This window comes from Gracilinanus agilis, chromosome 5, assembly GCF_016433145.1.
Source record: "Gracilinanus agilis isolate LMUSP501 chromosome 5, AgileGrace, whole genome shotgun sequence".
Classification (NCBI taxonomy): domain Eukaryota; kingdom Metazoa; phylum Chordata; class Mammalia; order Didelphimorphia; family Didelphidae; genus Gracilinanus; species Gracilinanus agilis.
The window spans coordinates 101,228,794-101,251,323 of NC_058134.1; the positions used below are offsets into that span (position 1 = coordinate 101,228,794).

Sequence of the window (22,530 nt, forward strand, 5' to 3'; positions counted from 1 at the left end):
CCCTTTTTATCCCAGTCTTGTGAATGCATAACCTCACTGCTTTTACTCTTTTTAGATCCTTTTTCATCTTTCGTAGTTCTCTGAACTAGGTCTTGTGCAAATCACTTCAATTTCTTCCTCCTCTGGCAGTCTACACAAGTGAAACTTACTTCACCACTTGGGTTATGGAACTCCTAAAGTGATCATAGGGATAGCAATAGGGGAATAGGAATAGGATCTGTGATTTCCTTGACATTGGGAACTCATGGGTGAGGAAACTGCAGGGTAGGTCAGATTCTTTTTTGCAATTTACAGTCTCAGAGAGAATGCTTAGAGCATCTGAACCTGAAAGTTTAAGTGACTTGGCCAAGGTTCTGAAGTTAATGTGAGTCAGAACCCAGGTTTTCCTAATTTCTAAATAAACTATTTCACCAATAACTTGTGCTGCTTCTTTGGATGTAAATGTGAATCAACAATTAAACATTACCAACACTTTTATGTAGTTGTTTGTATGAAAAGATTATAAATGATATAGAATGCTTTACATATATGATATCCTCTCACATATTATTCGTTCTGAATATTATAAGAATAAGCTTGACCTTCTTTCAATTTCCCAATACAATATCTCTGATGCTCCAATAAAATTATTCATATTAATCTCCTAAGGCAGTGGTCTGACACAAATTTTATGGTCAATTTTGTAGTCGTCACCTCTCTGATCTTCTACAATCTCAGTCTTTTGCTTCTTTTCACCAAGACAGATTCAACTGAACAAAAAGTTGTTTTCTATTCCTTGGGAGTATTCAGGCTATGAATAGCACCAAGAACTGGAGGATTATAGGGGTGTGCAGATAAATGTTTAACAAGTAACTTCCAGGAAAAAAAATAAACAACATGCTTTTAAATTTAATCCCCATCATTAACATTTTCTTCATCACTCTCTTAGTCTTTAAGTCAAGATAATCAACAAAGCAATTAATCAAGCCCTTGATTTGTAGCATTTGCTGATTTCCAAGATGTAAATGCTCACAATGAAAAATTTGCCAGCCTGTTCCAGCTAGCTCCAGCGCACACCTGGATCTCATTTTATTGTATAGGTACTGTAGTTGAAAGAAGACAGGGCACAGTCAGGAAACTAGATTGCAGTTATGATTCTTCTGCTTATTTGCTATGTGAGTATGAAGTAGACTGAATAAATGAAATACGTTAGAGAATAAAGTAGAATTGAAGTAGATTAATCCTGCATTATTTAGGAAACTGACCTAATCCCTCCAGAAGGCCAAGCAACGTAGGCAAGTGAAGGGTCAGAGTCATAAATTCCCCCTGCAGATATCGAAAGGACACGAGTACAAACAAATGGGTCAGGATGGAATACAAGGGAAACACTCATAGTTAACAGGGGATGAGTGTTTAGGTACAAACAAATAAGTTAGGATAGTATGTAGGGCAAACATATAGCTAACTAAGGTTGAGTGTGAACCTGGATGTGAAAGGGAATAGCCTTGTATCATGTAAACCTCTACAAGCTGTATCGTAATGTTAGTCTGTACAGATTCCACTAGGGAAGGCTCCAGCTGGTAATAATAATTTTTCTCTTTTCTTCTTTTTTAACCAATAGATAATGGTTCCAATTATTGAATTTCTGGGTGTCTGGACTCATGTTATGAAGTACCCCCACTTCAAGTATGAGGAAATTAGGACAACTAGGTAGACCAGTGGACAAAATACCTAGCCTGAAGTCAGGAAGACTCATCTTCTTGAGCTAAAAATCAGACTTAAACACTAGTTGTGGACTGTGGGCAAGTCACTTAACCTTCTTTGCCTCAGTTTCTCATCTGTAAAATGAGCTAGAGAAGGAAGTGGCAAATCGTTCTTGTGTCTTTGCCAAGAACACACCAAATAGGGTTACAGAGAGTCTCATACAACTGAAAAATAACAGTACAACAAATGAGAAGTCATTTCTCTGAGGCTCAGTTTCCTCATCTACAAAATGGGAGCAGCATTAATTGTATTTCTTCACTTATCACAATGAAATATAGTGGGCAAAAAATGAAGCATACATTTGGTTTTATGGTAACCTACATAATTTTTAGCCATATTTCTATAAAATCAATCTTTAATCTCCTTATATCTGAGTAGTTAATTTATTCTTTCCATGTAAATTATGCTATATTCTCAAATAAGCAATATAAAAACTTTTGCTTTTTTCCCCTCCTTCTGTAACTTGTCAAAATGCTACAAATTTTAATCTGAAGATCTTCATCCAGCGTGATTTTTGCCAACAAATTTAATGAACCTGCAGTCAGTTCTGAATTTTAACTCAAATATTCCAATAATGCTTCCAAGATGCCTGTACTCTTCCTTTGGCTGATGAGTCCCTGTTTCCTAAAGCTATTTCATCCACCATTTCATAAAATGCCCAGGTCTTCCATACTTATTTCTCTCTTTGTTCTACTCCTGATTCTGTAGATTTTCACTTCCTCCCTAGCAACTTTGCCCTCCTCCCTCCCAGCTTTTCACTTCCCTTTAATGTGCTGTTATTCACCATTCTAATGCAGGCTCTTTAAACAAAAGAATTGTCTTTTTTGACTTGTATTTATATTTCTTATGTTTAGCAAAGTGCTTGATACATAGTAAGTACTTATAAATACTTTACCTAGCTATACAGGATATCCGGTAAGGCTTAGTGTACTTTCAAATGATTAAAGCTATTAAATCTTAAAATTGCCCTGAAGCTTTTGGGACACCTCATATATCTAAGTTGGCTACTGAATATCTATTATGCTCAGTGGTTTGCTTTTCAGACATCTCAAAATTGTTCTATTTATTTTTCAATTTCATGAAATTTGCTAATAAAAGGATCTTTCCCCTTCTTAACATTAAAACACACAAAAGTCCCTACCTCATTTTCATTGAAGTGTTGAAGGAGAAATAGTGCTAGTCCTGAAGTCAAGAAGAGTGATCTTCCTGAGTTGGGACCTAGCCTAACATAAGACACTTACTAGCTCTGTGACTTTGGGTAAGTCTCTTAACCCTGTTTGTCTGTTTCATCTATAAAATGAGTTGGAAAAAGAAATGGCTTAGCACTCCAGTATCTTTGCCAAGAATACTCTTACAATGGGGTCATGAAGAATCAAATTCAACTACTACAAGTGAACAACAACTCTGGAGAGGGAGATATTTTGCAAGGGCCCCAAAAGTCAGGATATCTATCCCCAAATCTGTTAAAGCCTATAAACATTTGGTCAGAATTTACATTTGTCAAATGTTTAAGGCTAAGCATTAAATGCCAAGTAAGATTAGGATCACCTCTTTGCTAGAATAGAGGAAGTACCTTCCTAACATTTCTGATGTCTCATATTGATACTTACAGAATACCATCATAAGTCAGAACCAGCTCTTCTTTTAACAGGACCTTTGAGTTAATTAGGTCTTCTGGCCCTTTAGCCAGCAATAATTTCAGATTCACGTTTTTTCCCTACAACTCTCACATTTCCTCTCACAATATAAGCAAAAGATATTTGCAGATGCCCTATATAAACTCCAGGATCTATCACAAACCCATTTTAATTGTGCTCCTTTTCTATAATATTAACACAAATAGCAAAACCGTAAAACAAAATGGTTGTTTTTAATAACTTCCTTCTCTCCATTAAATAGGATTTCATCCTAATCTCCTTCAGGTTCCAAGAGTCTTAAACTTGTCTAGACTTGCCTTTTTTCCTTCTTATTCCTCTAACTCTTTCCTTATCAAAACAACTAAGCTAGATCTCAAGTTGAAATAAAGCTTATAAGCTTCATGAAACATGATAACTCAATGTAGTCAACTCTATCAATGCCTATGGGGTATGAGTTGGCATGTTTCCTCTACTTACAAATCTCTTGGCCACTAGTAACCATGCTGTTTGAAATGTAATGATTAGAGATTTAGAGTTTATTCTTTTGGATTAGGATGCATTCCTTATCTTGATGAAAATAAAATAAATATAAAGAATCCTCGGGCGCCTATTATTTCATCAACCTGGACTAGTATATGAGCAATGCAGTGTCTTAAGAGATCAGTAGGACACCAACACTTATTTTCCATATCCAATACCCTAGAAAGAAGAAAATAGCCTTTTCTAGCATTTTCCAGTTTCATCAAAATATAATTCACAGGTTCTTTTTGAAATACCATGATATTAACGAGTGCCAAGTGAAATACAGAGAACTAGGTATTTGTTTTTTTTTCTTTCACGTCAAATATTTTCCAATATCTTTCTAGATAAATTCTCTTCAAAAATCTCTTCAAAAATAACAAAGATCTTAGATCTTGCTCCCCCACTAAAGAGAATTAAAGAACTCCTGAGAAACAGAATGTGAATTTGAAACCAAAGCTGCATTCACTGGTCTTCAAATATCTTGAAAACATTTTTCATAGTTTGCCATTTAACTGACCCAATTCTGTATTCATTTCCAGTTGCCTTGCTGTCTGGAATAACTTGTCCTCCTGATACTTTTTCCAACCTAGTGTTTCTCTTTGGTCTAGATTTGAATTGATTTTCTAGTTAGAAACTATTTATATCCTAATATATTCTCTTGATAATGAGAACTATTCTTAATATACTATCCCTATAATTTTAAGGGAGACTAATAGCATACAAGGGAAATTGCTTGGCATTGCTTGTTTACCTATCATTCCAAAACACGATTCACTGTGATTGTAAAAGCAGTTCCCTCAGTCACTGGAGTCATGGTAAATTGCAGGTAAATACAAAGGGTAATAGAATCCAGGTGACTTATGGGTCACTTCCTATTTCAGACTTGTGGGAAAATAAAACTTCTGGAAAGAACAGTTTCTGGAAAGAGATTTATATATTATTTCTTCTATAAGCTGCCTATGGTTAGGAAATCTTGCTTTTTTCCCAAGTTACCTTATATGCAATGAAAATAATAAAATGGAAAAGCATATCAGACCTACATAATAAAGATGTTACAATCTTCTAGCTATAATGACTCTCTCCTCAGACCTGGTCTACCTATCTAAATCTTGAAGCTTCAGAACTCTGCTCTCAAAGTAGAGGTCCAGAAGAGTTCATTAGTAAAAAATCATGATAGCCAAATTTGGGTCAAACATAGGTGATAAGGATATTTCTGTTTTTCTCTCTTTTCTTTTTCTTTCTTTTCTCTCTTTTTCCTTTTCTTCTTCTCTACCTCTACCTTTCCTTTTTTCCTTCTTACTATAATGGAATATAAGGTAGTATGGTGTAAGGCAAAGGTATGATATTCATTGATTGAAGTGTAATTTGGAAATTTTAAGAAAACAAATTAAAATAGAATAGATAATGTTACTTTATTGTTTTTTGAAGTCAATATGCAGCTACAGGGATTCCTTTCTATTTTAGTTCAACAACACTAGCATAATGCAAACATTTGTTACCAGAATACCTTAGTTTGTGTTCTAATTCTGCCATCCATTAGCTGTTGATTGTGAAAATTACCTCCTTTTTTCTGGTTCCCACCAATCATAATATCTGGTAATAGTTTTTTTAATTCATTTAGTTGGGATTTTTAAACCCTTACCCTCCTTCTTGGAGTCAATACTGTGTATTGGCTCCAAGGCAGAAGAGTGGTAAAGACTAAGCAATGGGGGTTAAGTGACTTGCCCAGGGTCATGCAGCTGGGAAGTGGTCTGAGGCCAGATTTGAACTTCTCTAGGCCTGGCTCTCAATCCACTGAGCTACCCAGCTGTCCCCTAATTCATTTAATTGTGATTGCTGCAGTTAATACAGCCAAGTCAGCAGTCTTTTAATGGCTAAGGAAACAAATGTAGTGTACAGAAAATCTAAATGCAAATACTCTAATGAAATGATATTCTTTATCAGTTATTCCACCCTACTGAAAGCATTTAGTTTGGATACACACACCTACACACATACACACACACAAGTGTTGGGAACTTGTATAAAACTGATGATATGATCTTTTATTTTCTCAATCTAAGAGAATGTATAGAAAAGAACCATAAGATTGTAGAAGAACTAGGAGAAGAGAGTCATAAGGATCTAGAATGGAAGATTATTCAGAAGAGAGGATTAGTAGTATTGATTCTCTATAGAGGTCAAGAAGGTATTAGATCTAGCAGTTAAGATATCTTTGGTAATTTTTGAGAAAAAGCTTTTGGTTGTATAAGAACAAAAAGAGTTGATGAAAGAGGAAGAGAAAAGGTGGGTGACCTTGGGGAAGTCACTTAACTCTATTTGCCACTGGAAAAAGAGCTGAAAATAGTAGGCACTCTCTAACATAGTATCACTTAATTTATGTTGTGATAAATCTCAAATATTGGCAAATCAAATAACTGAAAATCAGTTTTTAAAAAATCTAATCATATTTAAGTGAATAAGAGTAGCTTGTCTTTTGAGGAAAAAACAGGAAAAAAATGCTTTATTCACTTTAGAATTACTTTTACAGTGAATATGTTACTTAATGATTCATGTATTTTTACATATATAGTTTTAGGGGCAGAAATCTATGGTTTATTTATTTTTCCAATTGTGCATAATTCTAATTCAATTGTATTGACAATATATTTGGTGCTGGAAACACTAAATCAAAAATAACCATTCCCGACATCATGAGACTCATTTCCAATTTGGGATATTCTGATAAAAAATGAATGTAAACTATATAAAAAGTAATGTGATATCAGGTTGTAGAGAATACTCACACCTGAAGGATCAGAGAAGGATCTCACTCTGAGCTATCCTGGAAATAAGCTTTCAGGAAGAGAGACTTGTAGGAATGGAGGGGAGAAAGGAGGGCATTGTGGACATGGGTACCAGCCTATGACAAAGTACAAAGCTAGAGATTGAATATCATACAAGTTTCTATAAATTAACTGTGGTTAGTCATGATACATGAAATTATTTAAAGGGCTAAATAAAATCTAATAAAGTAAAATATGATATCAAAATATCACACAGGAATAAAATAAAAATGTTTCTATCTCCTCAAAATTCTTTATATAACCCCAAAATCCATCCTCCAAAAAATTTAGGAAAAAATTAGTTAAAATTTATGAATTCAAAGAAAGAATGTAACTGGTGGGAAAAACTCATGAATTTGAAGGCACATTTCCCAAGATGTAGTAAATTTCTTTGTTATCTACTTGACTGAAAGACAAGCTTGAAATGATTTCTCAGTTTCACAACTCAGTGAAACTTAGAGAGAGTCACATAGTCCTTGAATACCTCAGTGTAGTCATCAATTCACTTACTTATCCAAAGTTATTTTAGAGTTAATTATGCATAGGGTGAGAGTAGAACCCAGAATGTTTACTTTCAAGGCAGTACTCTTTATCACTTCATAATATATTCAATTATTCTTTTATTTCTGGGATGTCAAACATTTTATAAACATAGGGATGTAGTCCATGCTATATGAAAGAAGGGCAAGGACAACACTAAAGCTTTCTGAACATAGAAAAGGACACATGAACTTTACCCTGAATTCAAAAAGAGATAAAGATAGAAAGTACCACTTCTACCATATGCCCCTGTCCCTCAGTGTGATTTCCTCAGAGAGGAGTCTGAACTTACCTTGACCTTCCTACTTTCAAAGGTAACCCTTCCTGTGATAATACTGTTAAGGATCACAACCATTCTGGAAGGCAATTTGGAATAATGCCCGGAGGGCTTTAAAAGAATGTCTGCCCTTTGATCCAGTTATACCACTGCTGGGTTTGAATCCCTAAAAGATAATAAAGAAAAATGTTTGTACAAAAATATCCATAGCCTCTGTCTTCATGGTGGCAAAAAAAAATTGTAAAATGAGGGAATGTTCCTCTATTTGGGAATGACTGAACAAATTGTCATATATGATGATGATGGAATACTATTGTGCTGTAAGGAATGATGAACTGGAGGATTTCTATATGAACTGGAAGAATCTCCAGGAACTGATGCAGAGTGAAATGAGCAGAACCGAGAGAACATTATACACAGAAAGTGAAGCATTGTGGAACAATACAATGCAATGGATTTTGTTAATACAAAATAATCCCAAGGAAATTATCCAGATCAAGAGAAAGAACTGTGGGAATAGAAACACAGAAGAAAACCAAAAGACTTAATATTTGTTTATATGGATATATGATTTGGGGTTTTGGTTTTAAAAGATTATTTTATTGCAAAAATGAATAATATGGAAATAGTTTTAAGTGATAACATTTGTATAATCCAATTTAAGTACTTATTGGATCCAGGTGTGGGGAGGGAAGTGGGGAGGAAAATAAAACGAAATATGTAAACATGGAAAAAATAGTTTACAAATAAAAAATAAAAAAATGCATGCTCTTTGATCCAACTATACCATTGCTGGGTTTAAAACCCAAAGAGACAATACAGAAAAATACTTGTACAAAAATATTTATAGTCTCAGTCTTTGTGGTGGCAAAAAAACTGGAAAATGAGGGGGGTGTCCTTTGATTGAGGAATGGCTGAACAAATTGTGGTATATGATGGTGATGGAATGCTATTGTACTGTAAGGAATGATGAATTGCAGGATTCCTATATGAACTGGAAAGACCTCCAAAAACTGATACTGAGTGAAATGAGCAGAAACAAAAGAACACCACTGCACACAGAAACTGAAACACTGTAGAAAGATCAAATGCAAATGCAATAAACACTGCTACTAGGAGCAATGCAATGATCAAGGACAATCCTAAGGGACTTATGAGAAAGAATGCTATCTACATCCAGAGGAAGACCTGTGGGAGTGGAAACCCAGAAGAAAAAACATCACTGATCACAGTTCAGTTCAATGGGTATATGATTGGGAGTTTGGGGTTTTAAAAGATCACCCTATTGTAAATATGAATAATATGAAATAGGTTTTGAGCAATAATATATGTATAACTAAGTGGAATTGCTTGTCAGCTCTGGGAGCAGGGAGGGAAGAGGGGAGAAAGAGAATATGAAACATATAGCATGGAAAAATATTCTTTTTTTTTAAACCCTTCCCTTCCACCTTAAAATCAATACTGTATATTGGTTCCAAGGCAGAAGAGTGGTAAGGGTTAGGCAATGGGGGTTAAGTGGCTTGTCTTGGGACATACAACTAGGAAGTGGCTGAGATCAGATTTGAACCTAGGACCTCCCGTCTCTAGGTCTGGCTCTCAACCCACTGAGCCACCGAGATGCTCCTGAGAAAGATTATTAATTAAATAATTAATTAGAAAATACTGTCAGGGATCAGAAGAAATCTTAGTTCAGTCCTTTCAGGGGCTCTTTAGTTTTCATTTCTCTCTTCTTGTCCTGAAAGCAAACAAGAATATTGTCTGTCCCTACTCCCCTCTATCCTATTGCCCCCCCCCAAAACCATCTAAAAAATTCTCCTTGATTATTTCAGCTTATGAATTGAAATGACTTCACTGACAGGGAAAACAATGACCAAGAAACTGGGAAACATTAAGGAAGAAATCATCTCCAATTCTGAAATCACATGTATATCAGCATCACTCTAAGATGTCATAAAGTTTTATGCAGAAAGGATTGGATTTGCCAAATCCTGTAAGATAATTCTCAACACTAACCTAGATACTGAAGCAGAGATCTCTGTGATATACCAGTGTTAGGTTGGGACACAAGGACTCTATGCTACTAGATGGGAGGAGAAAAAATGTTTAAGAAAATGAATATGCAGGCATCTCCATCAAATTCAAATCTGGTGAATTTGGTGACCTGAAAGTACATACTGGAAAACTGAGTATTCTCTTTCAATTGAAAGGATGGTAGACTAGACATTAGCTATGCTCGCTATGCAGATATATGCTATGCTCTATCTCAACTGCATGCATTTACCAAGAATGTTATTTTCAGATAGGCCAAGAGTAAATTATATCAGAGGATAATCTACATCTCTATAGGGCAGCATCCTGTTTTTGTCTCTCATATCCTATCTTTGAAAACTTTTTCTGGTTTGTATGTGATACCAAATAATGTCCCAACAAGGGAAGAACAATTATCAAGTTCCTGCCTAGGGTTTTTGTTTTACACTCCAGTTCTAAAGCCAATATCTTAAATAAATGTCTTCTGTCTTGATTTTGGTCACCAGTAAAAGAGAAAGTATTTTCAGTTTAGAAAGCATATTTCAATCACGTACAGGGTGTATTTTACGACAAAAAATCTGAGCTCGTTTACTACTTTCATGCATTGCAGATCTGATTAAAGTGGATGGCCTTAATTAAACAAAGTGATATATTAATGTTGAAACATATAAAGGGAAATAGATACATGAATTTGCTATGGGTATTCACACTTTTCTACATTATCTAAGATTTAACTTCAACTGTAATTTAAGAGAGGTTCATTTTGCAACAGGCACTAGACATTCGATCATTTAAAAAAAAATCTCTTTTTTGTCAAATGCAGTCCCAGATTCTCCAATGCTATGATGGTGGCTGTAAAAGCAGGAGCAATACTCACAGAATCACAGATTTGGAGTTGAAAGCCTTATACTCTCTTCTTTCCAATCTTTCTCAGAATTCATTGATATTTATGGATCCTCTCATCAATGAGGGTAACTCGTTTATCTATAGTTCCAGTCAATCTCTCACTAGAATTCTAACATCGTGTGCTCAGAGGACATAGCTACCCGCATCACCTTCATATATAGCATATCCAAAATCATATTCATCTTCTTCCCCAAAACTGACATTCCTTTGCAACTTTCCAGTTTCTGTTAGTGGTACTACTGTTCTAATTTCCTGGTATACATATTCTGACATCATCTTTGACTCCTTTAAAAATCCTTCAAAGTCAAGCTCAAGGATGTTACTTTTAACTTCTCCAGCCTACAATGGCTTCTTCCTTCTTTGGATTCTTACTGCACTTATGGATTCTTAAATAGAAAAGTGATAGGAATTATGGAATACAGAGTGATAAAACTCTGGCACAAAGTAGGCACTTAATCAATACTGAGTAGGAAAAGAATCGTAATCTCACTCAGTTGAACAGGCTTTGGAACTAAGAGTCAGGCGATCTAGGTCAAGAGGCAGCTTGGAGCTGTGGAAAGTATAGTGGTCTTATTATCAGTAAAAGTTTGAATCCTACCCTGGACATATACTACCTATGTGACCCCAGGAAATTATTTAATCTCTTAATCTTTGTTTCACTTCTGTAAAATGGGGATAATAAAAGCCCTTGAATAACTTAGCTATTGGGAAGGTCAAATGAAATTATATATGGAAAACTCTTTGCAAGCCTAAAATGTCTAAATGTATTAATTAATCATCGTTAATACTAACGTCACCATAGATTTTCCCCCCTTATGTTTTTAAAAACATTTTGCATTCACTGCCCTGCGCTTTTTAACTCCATGGAACAAGAAGCCTCAAGAAGGAGAAGTTCTCAGGGGCAGCTGGGTAGCTCAGTGGATTGAGAGTCAGGCCTAGAGATGGGAAGTCCTAGGTTCAAATCCAGCCTCAGACACTTCCCAGCTGTGTGACCTTGGGCAAGTCACTTGACCTCCATTGCCCACCCTTACCACTCTTCCACCTAGGAGCCAATACACAGATGTTAAGGGTTAAAAAAAAAGAGAGAGAAGCACTCACCATCAGGCTGCTAACTCAAACTTTCTTCCCTTCCACAGACTCCTCTCTCCTCTGATTGGAAGGTTGAAGGATAGATTACCAAACCCTCTTTCTAATGCCTTCTTTGAGAGCAGAAAAGGGACTCAGCTTATTCCATGTTCCTTCTGCTGCTCTGCCTGGTTAAAACTCCTCAGAAGAAGACATCCCATGTCAAGAATCCTCTAGTTCCTCCTACCCTTGCTGATTTTTTTTGCCTCCTTTTGTATGTTGTCTTCTTTTTTAGATTGTAAGCTTCTTGAGGGCAAGGACTATCATTCTTTTTCTTAACCATCTCTCCATTGCTTAGCACAGTACCTGGCATGCAGTAGGGGCCTAATAAGTGCTTATTATTAAAGCACTTTTTTGCAAAGAAGGCAAAACTGTGATCCTGGTTTCAAAAGGAACCATGCTAAAAATAATATAAAGAAAGAACATAACTTGCTCAGGGGAAGGGAGAAGAACCTTGAATAAAGAATATCTCAAGAGCAGGAATAAAGGAATAAAGCATTTCTAAAACAATGGGCATGGCCGTTCTAGTTTGACTCAAACTACTATGTTCATTCCAGTAACCACATGGCACTAGAATCCATTTTTATATATCCTTGCTAGCACACTTTCTCCTTCAAAGAAGGCACTTCTGGTAGAAAGCAGAGAGGTAGAGGACTGACTTAGCAAAGGAGAAAGGGAAAGAGTTTTTATTCATTTAGAGCATACTTTAAGGAAGTGAGATTAAAATGCCCTCTAAAGCACATTAATCGCATTTTTACAATAAATGACCTAATGGTGAGATGTTAAAATGTTGAGCCATGTTAAAATGACTAACATAATGTTCTATTTATTTATCCACTAAGTAGAGAGAGCACCATACCCTCAATTTAAAATGTGGAAGAAGTGAAATGTGGTAAACTTTATCGAGTTCCCAGAAATGCAAAAACAAAATAGCTTTCTCTGAGGACAAACAAGAAACATTTCCTGAGAGCACAACCTGTGACAGCTCTACCCACAAGTGGAGTGAGATAAGGCATATAGTATATAGAATAAGAACTCCATGATGATGGCGAACATTTACATGAAACTTTAGCTTGCTAGGCATCCTATCTATATTATCTCCTTTGATCCTCATAACTCTAGGGATTAGGTGCTATAAATTACCCCATTTGAAAGACAAGGCTAAAAAATTATGTTTCTAGCATCATAAAGCTGGGCAGTAGCTGAAACAAAATTCAATTGTGGATATTCCTGAATCCAAAACAAATTTCTAGTGTACCAAATCACCTACCTAGAGCTATATGAAGAGAAACCTAGCCCAAAGATCTTTTCACCTGGCCTACCCTAGTACATTTTATATTAAAGTTACACTTTTGGGGTTAGTTCTACTTTCCACAAGATCCGAGTTAAAATGAACATGTTACTTGTTTAGACATAACACATTAACATCCATTGGGACAATAATAGAAATTGGTTTATTACAAAATCACTGAATTCCTTAGTTGCAAAAGAAATACCCCAAAGCAAAAAGATCAGACATAATGATTTGAAGATAAATTTGGCAATTTCTACAGAAAACTGTTTTGGGAACTATGTGGGCAATCCTCTTCCGTCTGAATAAATCCTGGGCTAATCAATACCCCATGTGGTTTTAGACATAAGTGCATTTCTGGAAGTAATCTCTTTCTAGTGAAAAACAAAGCTCATCGTTCTAAAAATCACTGGTGCTTTTTAAAGGCTGTGATATTCATCTTAGGGCCAAGAATAAGTTTAACTAAGGAAATTATATCTTCTTTGTTGAAATGATCATTATGGTATATAAATTATTTTTCCTTTGTTCTTGCAACTTGTCAGAAAGGAAAGTCCTATTCTAGGTGAGAGATGACTGCAATACACATGTTCCTAGCAATAATGAACATAGTGGATTTATAATGTTGCTAGGTGATATAGTTTACCTATAAATTGTATGTGATACAGTCTAAATCTACAGGAACAAATCACTTTTCTTTGGCTCACTTTGACTACAAAATCCTTTAATGACCACCATTTCCAGGCTAGTCCATTGTGTCAAAAAAAAAAAAAAGGTCCCAAAGTAGAAATGGAAATATTTGGGTTCCAGTCTTAGCCCTACCACTGATTTTCTGAGGGATTTCCAGAAAGTTATATAACATCTCTAGACCTTAGTTTCCTCATCTGTGCAATAAGAATTGGTACAGATAGTATCCAAGGTCTTGTCAAATTGGACACTTTAATAAGCAGAAAGAGCAACACACTTGAAATGGCCTTCAAGTGGAAAAAATAGCTCCACAAAGTTCAAGTTATCCTTGGTGGGTTGAACTTAGCAGAATAAACACTGAGAGAAATAAGTCCTTTTCAGATCTAGAAAGCAGAAAGCTTAAAACTTTAGAATTCCATGAAACACAACATATTTCAAATAGTTTGATTAGAAATATGAGACAATTTTGTAACACAATGGCAGAATTGGAAGGTGGTCGCTAAAGTAATTAGATTTAAAGGGACCAAAATTAAAACATAAATCTGAAATTGCCTGCAGAGTTCATAGGAGAATGAACCCAGAATGGAGCCTGAACCAATTTAGCGCTTTAAATTAGAAATTTTGTTGGTACAGGTTGAAAAGAAGTAAAAAAGAGAATGCTTCAGAAATTATTGGAAAACAACTAACAAATTAAAGTCTGCTTTCCCAGACCTTAGCCAAGCAATCCAAAGGCAACTTCAGATTTGCATTCTGATCAGGTATGCTCCAGACCTGATTAGTCTAAGACACTTTGCAACTGTACCATGGTAATCTATGCATGGTGCAGAATTGTCTTACTGAATAAAATTCTTTGTTGGACTAATCTGCACTTCCGAGGAAGGGAGGTTTTAGGTTCCTAAATTCCAAATCTCAAGGGCTGTGTTTAACATTTATTAAATTCCAGGTGACTTTGTAAGCCTTTGACTTTGTTTGAAGGCTTTAGAAAAGTAGCTTTTGATTTCATGCCCTGAGACATTCCTGTACAATGTCTGATTTGGATTTACACTGTTGTAATTCCCAACTGTTACATGACTTACCCTGAAGGATTTACACAACTCATCATGAAGGTTCTAGAAACTTAAGTGTGGGTTAACTGGGACATTATTGTGTCTTTAGAAAATTTCTTGTTCTGCTCATGGTGTGTGTGGTTTGCCATATATACATTCTTCAATTTGATTATAAAGTCTGGTATTCTATCTTCCTATGGTACTTAACTTCTCCCCTAGAGATAGTAGGTACTCAGTATACATAAACTATAAATCTCAATTGTGTTGCAAATTTCTATAGGATCAATGTGGGATGCTCAAGTTCAAAACAGTCTTCTAGGAAGCTGACTTGGATTGATTTTCTGGGCAATGCACTGTGCGTGAAATATCCTTTGGGCCCCATATCTGGGGGGAGGTGGGAAGCAAGACATTAAAGGGGGTCATAAATGATAAGAGAAGGAGGTCAAGATAAAGTTATAAGGATATCTGGGTAGATACTAAGGTCACACTAACCTGAAAATGTGGCGGGAAAAAACCGGGATATGAAGTTGGCCTAGGTTTCATGAATTTACTTAGTGTCTGAATTATTAGTCTGAAAGGACTTTGGTAGTCATTGGCAAGAATCGGAAGATAATATAGTCCAGGGACAACTAGGTAGTATAAGGGACAGAGGGCCAGGCTTGGAGTTAGGAGGACCTGGGTTCAAATTTGACCTCAGATACTTAGTAGCTGTTTTAGAATTGATATTAAAACAGAACATAAGAGTTAAAAAAAGATAATATATCCCTCTGGACACATATTAATAATTAGTAATTAATGCTTATAGTATCATTAGTATTTAATATTAATTCTATTATTAAAAAATCATTATAATCATTGGACCATAATCCAGCATAAATTAAATTCTATGATCATATGTGTTACATTTTTTATTTTACTTTTTAACATAAAATAATGTTTTGAATAGGATCATTGCAAAAAAAATAAAAAGAGGCACAGGAGATTTAGTGGAGGCTCAATCCCTTTCCACAATGGATAAAAGTAAGGAGTACCTTGCATCAATTAGGCAACACCATTTTCATGTTTTCAATAATTCACAATTGTTCTCTTCTGACCAAACTTATTCTTTTAACACATTCTCCTACTTATGCCATCTGTTTGTGAATTATGAAATATCATTTCTAAAGACTATAAAATGCAGGAGATACCAAAGGTGAAAATGGCCAAAGCGGGACATAAAACATTATCACTTTTAGTTAACAGTGGAAAAGATATTGCTGGGGACATACGATGAGAAAATGAGAAGAAACATGTAAGTAACAATAACAAGAGATGGTGACATTGATAAACTGAACAAAATATAGAGATGTGAAGCAAAGCTAGTGAATGGCCTTGGGCTGATGACATGTGAGAAACTGTTGCAGGTATTGGGAATGTTTAGTTTGGAGAAAAGAAGACTTGGGGAACTTGGGGAAAGATATGATGGTTGTCTTTAAGTTTCTGAAGAACTGTCAAGTGGAGGATTCATTAGACTTGTGTGTCTGGCCCTAGAGAATCAAAATAGTAGCAAGGGATAAAAGTTGCGAAGAGGCAAATTTAGGCTTATTACAAGAAAAATTTTCTAACAACTTAGCTCTCCAAAGCAGGAAGGGATGGCTTCAAAAATGGAGAACGTGCGTACGGGTTACTCCTTCTTGGAAGCCTTTAAAGAGAGGCTAGGTGACCACAGTTGTGTCACAGCAGGATCTCCTTTCATATGTAGGTTGGGCAAAATGGTAGATGAGGTCCCTTCTAACTTTCAAATTCTGTGATGATAAACAGACCCCCAAGTATTGGACTTAAATTATTGAGACTTAAAAGATTTCCAGCACATTACATGACTTGCAATCTGCACCAGCCCAAGGAGCATTTATATTGATGAAGAAGGTCATCCAAGGATTATACTAAATGTTCCAGAAGATCTCAATTCAGCACAAATAGGCAGTTCCTGCTTCCCGAAGAAAGGAAAGCTCATTTCTGTGGGTTATAAAAGAGCAACTAAAAATAAGGATTAGGACTACAATTTAACATAAGGATTAGAAATATAAAGGAATTTCAAAATTCACATAGTCCAACTTTCTCAATTTATCAATGATAAAACTGAGGCCAGCCAAATTAAACTACTTGCCCAAGATCCCCCAGAGAGTAAACAATAGAGGTAGAATTTGAACTTAAGTATCCTAAATCTCCTAAACCAGAATTCCTTCCATAGTACCAATATAAGAGAACCTTGTGTCTCTCAATGGATAAGCTTTTTAGATACTCTTGGGTATTTATGGCATGACCAGGAGGGATAGGAGGGGGGTGTTGGAGTTTATTGCTGATATCCCCATTAAGTAGTCCATGGTGTCTTCACCTTGAAAATTTGTGTGTAGGTAGGGTTCTCTGAAAAATCTTTCCTATAAGGAAAAAAAAAACAAACCTGTTACCATCCAGACTCTTAATTACCCACAAGACTCTTGTTTTTGAGCATCCCATGACATTGTGGAATATCTAGTACACTTACTCATATAGGGAGAGACCAACAGGGGTCATGTGCCTTGATCCCCCCAGTCTCTACCAGTTCAACAGGCTAATTCATTGATTATTCTACTATTGGTCCACCTCAGTCATGAAGTTTAATCTTGTTTTCTCCAAATGTTATTCTTTAGCTGCAGTGGCATAGTGTTTCTTAAAAAAAACATAATGAATCTTTCCTGTAAGTGACACTAAATACTCTTAGAGAGAATCAATAATGATACATGGCATACAGACTTGTAAATGTGCTCTTTCAGTGACAACACAAATTCTGGGCAGTATTTGCTAGGAATGGGTTATAACCTTTTCCACCAACAGGACTGTATTAGGTACAAAGTCCTAATAATGCTTTCTTTCCTTTTGATTGCCTCTAAATCACAGTTTGGCATTCTCGACCTATATTGAATTTCAAATAACTTTGCTATAAAGGCAGAAGTGTTTATGCATAACTTCCTTTCAACATACAGTCCAAATTTTAAGCTAAGCTGAATAGAAAAATGGATAATTTAAATTGCCTTTCCCCAGCAAAATTCATCTCTATCGGCCTTTAAGCAATCAAAGAATTACTCATGAGAGTTATACTATATTGAAAAACTAGTAGGAAAAAAACAACCCTGGAGACTAAAAGCATACTCATATTGTCAAAACAATGAGCAATTAATATCAATTTTCTATTCCCAAAATTAAATAAAAATAAGAAAAACCGGATCCTTCATATCTAAGGAATCAAGAATAGAATTCCTAAACATGTTATTATGTGTATTATTAAAAAAAAGATACATGGAAGAAAATTATCTAAGAAAATATGCATTAAAATAAATATACTTTAATTGTCCCATTTGTAGACAAACATAAATTGGCTGATTTACTTTGGTAAGATAATAACAACAAGAATAATAACTCATATTTATAAAGATCTTTTAGGTTTTCAAAACACTTTCTAAACAACCTCACAAAGTAAGAAGTTGAAGTATGTTTATCTCTATTTTTACTGATGAGAAAACCAAGACTCCGAAAAGTCAAGACCTGTCCATAACTGCTACAGTAACTCCTCTCTTTCTTCTCACTTTGACTGCTCTTCCTCTTCTACTCTCTACACCCTCTCCCCCTCTTCTCCTCCTCCTTCTCTCTACTGATCCTCGTAGTCTTTCTCCCCCTTCTCCACTGCTCCTATGCCTATTCTTCCTCATCCACCACAACCCTCACCCCTGACAAGGACTCCTCTTGCTCCCCTTCCTGCTGCTGCTCCTGTTGTTGCTGATGCTACTACTAATAGCTTTCATTTAAACAGATTAAGATATAAAGGACTGTACATATGATGTCTCATTGAATCCTCACGACAATCCTATTATATGAGTACTGTTCCCATTTTGCAGCTGAGGAAAATTAAACTGAAAGAGCTGAAGTGACTTTACCCAGGGCTACCCAACTTTTAGGTATGTGAGTTGGAACTTGAACTGCAGTCACTGATTTGAAGTCTATCACTCATATTCATTGGGCCACCTATCAGCTTCCAACATGTTAGAGGAGATATTCCTTGGACCATAGTATTCTTGTCTTGCAAGTGCAGTGTTCAATCCACTATGTCAACTTAATCCTCTAGATTAAAGGGAAAAAGTTCGATCCCTCACAAAGACCCTTAACAGTCCTCATGTTAGAATCTTTCTCTGAAAAATAATCAGAGATGTGGTCAATGAAAATGTTTCATAAGTTTATGTTTTCACAAGTATATTGGACTCTGTGCATTTTGCAAATTCAAATAACTACAAATTTGTGGGCCTAATCAGCCTCTCCTAAAGTGTATTGACATCAAAACTCCCCCAAACAGATCAAATATCAAAATGTTTTTATATTTGGACAAGGTATATTTGCTCCTTCTTAGACAGCTGTGCCCATGAGCTAATCGAATACATTGGTTATAGTACATAAAAACATCATCAGAGGACAGTTTGTTTTTGCTTGTGTTTTTGTTTGGAACTCTATAAAATTTTTTTATAACTAAAAACATGAAAGCTCTCCATGAAGGCCTATGTAAATATTTATGAGGAGTTACAAAAAGAAGTAGCTCCCTTGTTCAGGAAGTAGTTTAATGGAATGGGTTCTGAAAACTGAAATGCCAGAGGAGTCTTGTGTCCTTAGGCAAGTAATTCAACCTTCCTGGGTCTCAGTTTCCTCATATGCAAAATAAATGCTGATCAATCTTTAATAGAATGAAGTTCCAGATTGTTAAACCTTCACAAAAATTAGACTCCATAGTATACTTCTGAAGGAAAAATAACAACCATGGAAATGTCTCACAATAGGATGGCAAATCATACATCATAATACTTGAGAAAGTTGCAAAACAGCAATAACGAGTGCTTTTTGTGTTTAATTAACAGTAAATTACAATGGAACATTCATCAAAACTGAAGTGAGATAGATACAAATTCCAAATGAAAGCCTTATAAAAAGTATCATTAGAAATTATATGGCACCAAATGAACTCATGAGGGCGAGACTCTCAAAATAAGGAATAACATTTTAAGTGCATTGCTATTACAAGCTCATTTGATATTCATTTTAATTTCAATGATTATAATGAATTCATTTTATATTCAAACAGATGTCACATGTACTTCTGCCGAAGTTGCAGTATAATTCAGTCTTAGTTAAGTACAAGTAAATGGATACTTAAAATTGAGTGTTACCAAGAAGGATAGAAAGGAAAAAAAAACAATTATAACACCCATTAGCTCTTTAAAATGGGAAATTAGATTTTTTTTATTAAAATGTATTCTTCCTTATTTTGACACATACATAATACTACAGTATAAGGAAACTTTCTGTGACAACCAATACTTTTCCTTTCAAGAGCTACCGACTAAAAAGGGAAAAATAGAACCCAGCGTGGTCCCTTTAGTGCAAGAATGGGGTATGCAGAAGAGCAAGGCTAAACAAATTGTACATGAAGTACATGACTTGCATAGACTATAAAGGATAAGTTCAGGGACACTCCATATTTCAGTGGAATAAGCAATCTCTTACAGTTTGTGATTTTAGGGGTCCAGAGAGACTCCCTCAAAGATTCCCTTTAAACACACAAGCCAATTCATATAAAATATCCCAACTTTCAGAACTTTATCCCTTTAGCCTAACTCTTTAATTCTTGTTGTACAATATCCCTGGGAAGTAGAACATTGTAGTTTATTCTCTGTCAGTTACTCACTAGGGTGGTCAAAGAGCAGATTTTGAAAGGGAGAAGTATAATAAGAAAAAAGGGATGGGGGCAATATGGTATCATGGAAAGAATTGTTCCCCAGAAGTCAAGATACCTATGCCAACACATCTATGGCTCATCACACAACAAGCTGTATTGATAATTTTGTTTGAATATACATAAACACACAAATACATACACAATACATATCTCCAAATATTTGAATATTTGATATATGTAATATTTGATATATTAATATATTTCATATATTTTGTGTTCATATCTATCTGTGTCTGTCTCTGTCTCATCTATCTGTCTATCTATCTATCTATATATTTATCCATCCATCTATCTATCTATTTATCTATCTATCTATCCAACTATGTATCTATGTATCTATCTGTATCTAGCTATGTATGTATGTATCTATCTATCTATCTCTAAACTGGATTATGGATCCCAGCTCTAGTTTATTTCATTATTGGGAAATAGCAATTATTCGTTGGATCTAATTATCTGGGCAAAATTCTCGACTTTCTATGAACTCAATCCTAAAAGGATGGCATATTATTTTTCTTTGAACCCCTCTCCCCACAGACAAACAAATGTTCTATGAATGGTTGTTCTTGATCACACTCACCTCTAGTATATGGCATACTCTGACAACTAAGATGCATTCACATGATCACAGGTTTAGAGATAGAAAAGACCTTGGTGGAAAGTGATAAATGTTGGACAGGTTGAGGAAAAATTGGTAGACTAAAACACTGCTGGTGGAGTTGTGAATTAATCCAACCATTTTGGAGGGCAATTTGGAATTATGTGCAAAGGGCTTTAAAAGACAGCCTGCCCTTTGATCCAGCCATACCACTTTTGGGTTCATACTCCAAAGAGATAATAAGGAAAAAGACTTGGACAAAAATATTTATAGCCGTGCTCTTTGTGGTGGCAAAAAATTGGAAAATGAGGGAATGTCCTTCGAATTGGGGAATGGCTGAACAAATTGTGGTATCTGATGGTGATGGAATATTATTTTGCTGAAAGGAAAGAACTAGAGGATTTCTTTGTGAGCTAGAAAGACCTCCAGGAATTGATGCAGAGTGAAAGGAGCAGATCCAGAAGAACATTGGACAGAGACTGATATACTGTGGTATAATAGAATGTGAACTACTTCTCTACTAACAGCAATACAATGATCCAGGACAATTCTGAGGGACTTATGAGAAAGAACACTATTCATATCCAGAGAAAGATCTGTGGAAATGCAGAAGAAAAACATATTGTCAATCATGTGGGTTCAATGGGGATATGATTGTGGTTCTGGCATTAAAAGATCACTTATTATTATTAAAAGAAAAATATGAAAATAGGTTTAGAACAATGATTCATGTAAACCCCAGTGGAATTGGTTGTCAGCTCTAGGAATGGGGAGGGAAAAAGGAAAGGAAAGAACATGAATGTGTAACCATGGAAAAATATCCTAAATAAATTTGTTAATTAAAAAAAAAAGACCTTGGTAGTCACATTTTACAGATGAAAAAGTAGATATGAAAAAATTAAATGATTTGCCCAAGGTCATATCATCAATAAATTTCTGATGTAGAGTTGAAGCCTTTGGAGTTGAGTCACAAAATGGAGTCACTATGGTTCACTCAATTCCCACTACCACTTCTTGTTTCTAAACCCCTTTCAAGAAATGTGTTTGTGTGGTGGGGGTAAAAAGGAGGGTGTGTGTTTGTATGTATGCATGTAAAGCTCATTTGGACCAATACATTGCATGAAAAATAACTTTTACTAAAAAATAATAAAATAGCCAGTGAATACATGCACATACACAATATTTTTGCTTTCTAACCTAAGTCTTAATATATAAAATCTATTTTATCACATCATTTTAACCACAATGGTATTTAGTTCCTCCTGGAAAAAAAAAGACATCACTTATCATCAAACAAGTGCATCATAGGCATTTAATCAATGTGTACAAAATATTATTAATGTAATGACCAAAATTATAATTAGTGTAGGTGACTGAAGACTTATGTCAGCTAACCAACATTTGGGAGAGGGCAGAATACACACTTCTGGCCAGTTAGCTCCATGTTTCATAGTTTTCCAATACTCCTAAAACTGTGCCATGACTACTCTTACTCCTTTGGCCACAGTTCCCCA

The 22,530-nt window shown here is 35.3% G+C and overlaps 1 protein-coding gene across 1 annotated transcript in view; it reads right to left on the bottom strand.

Moving 5' to 3' along the window:
• Positions 1–22,530, bottom strand: part of CNTNAP2 (contactin associated protein 2) — a 1,887,185-nt gene that overhangs the window by 841,168 nt on the left and 1,023,487 nt on the right. The gene's annotated exons all lie outside the window — the stretch shown is intronic.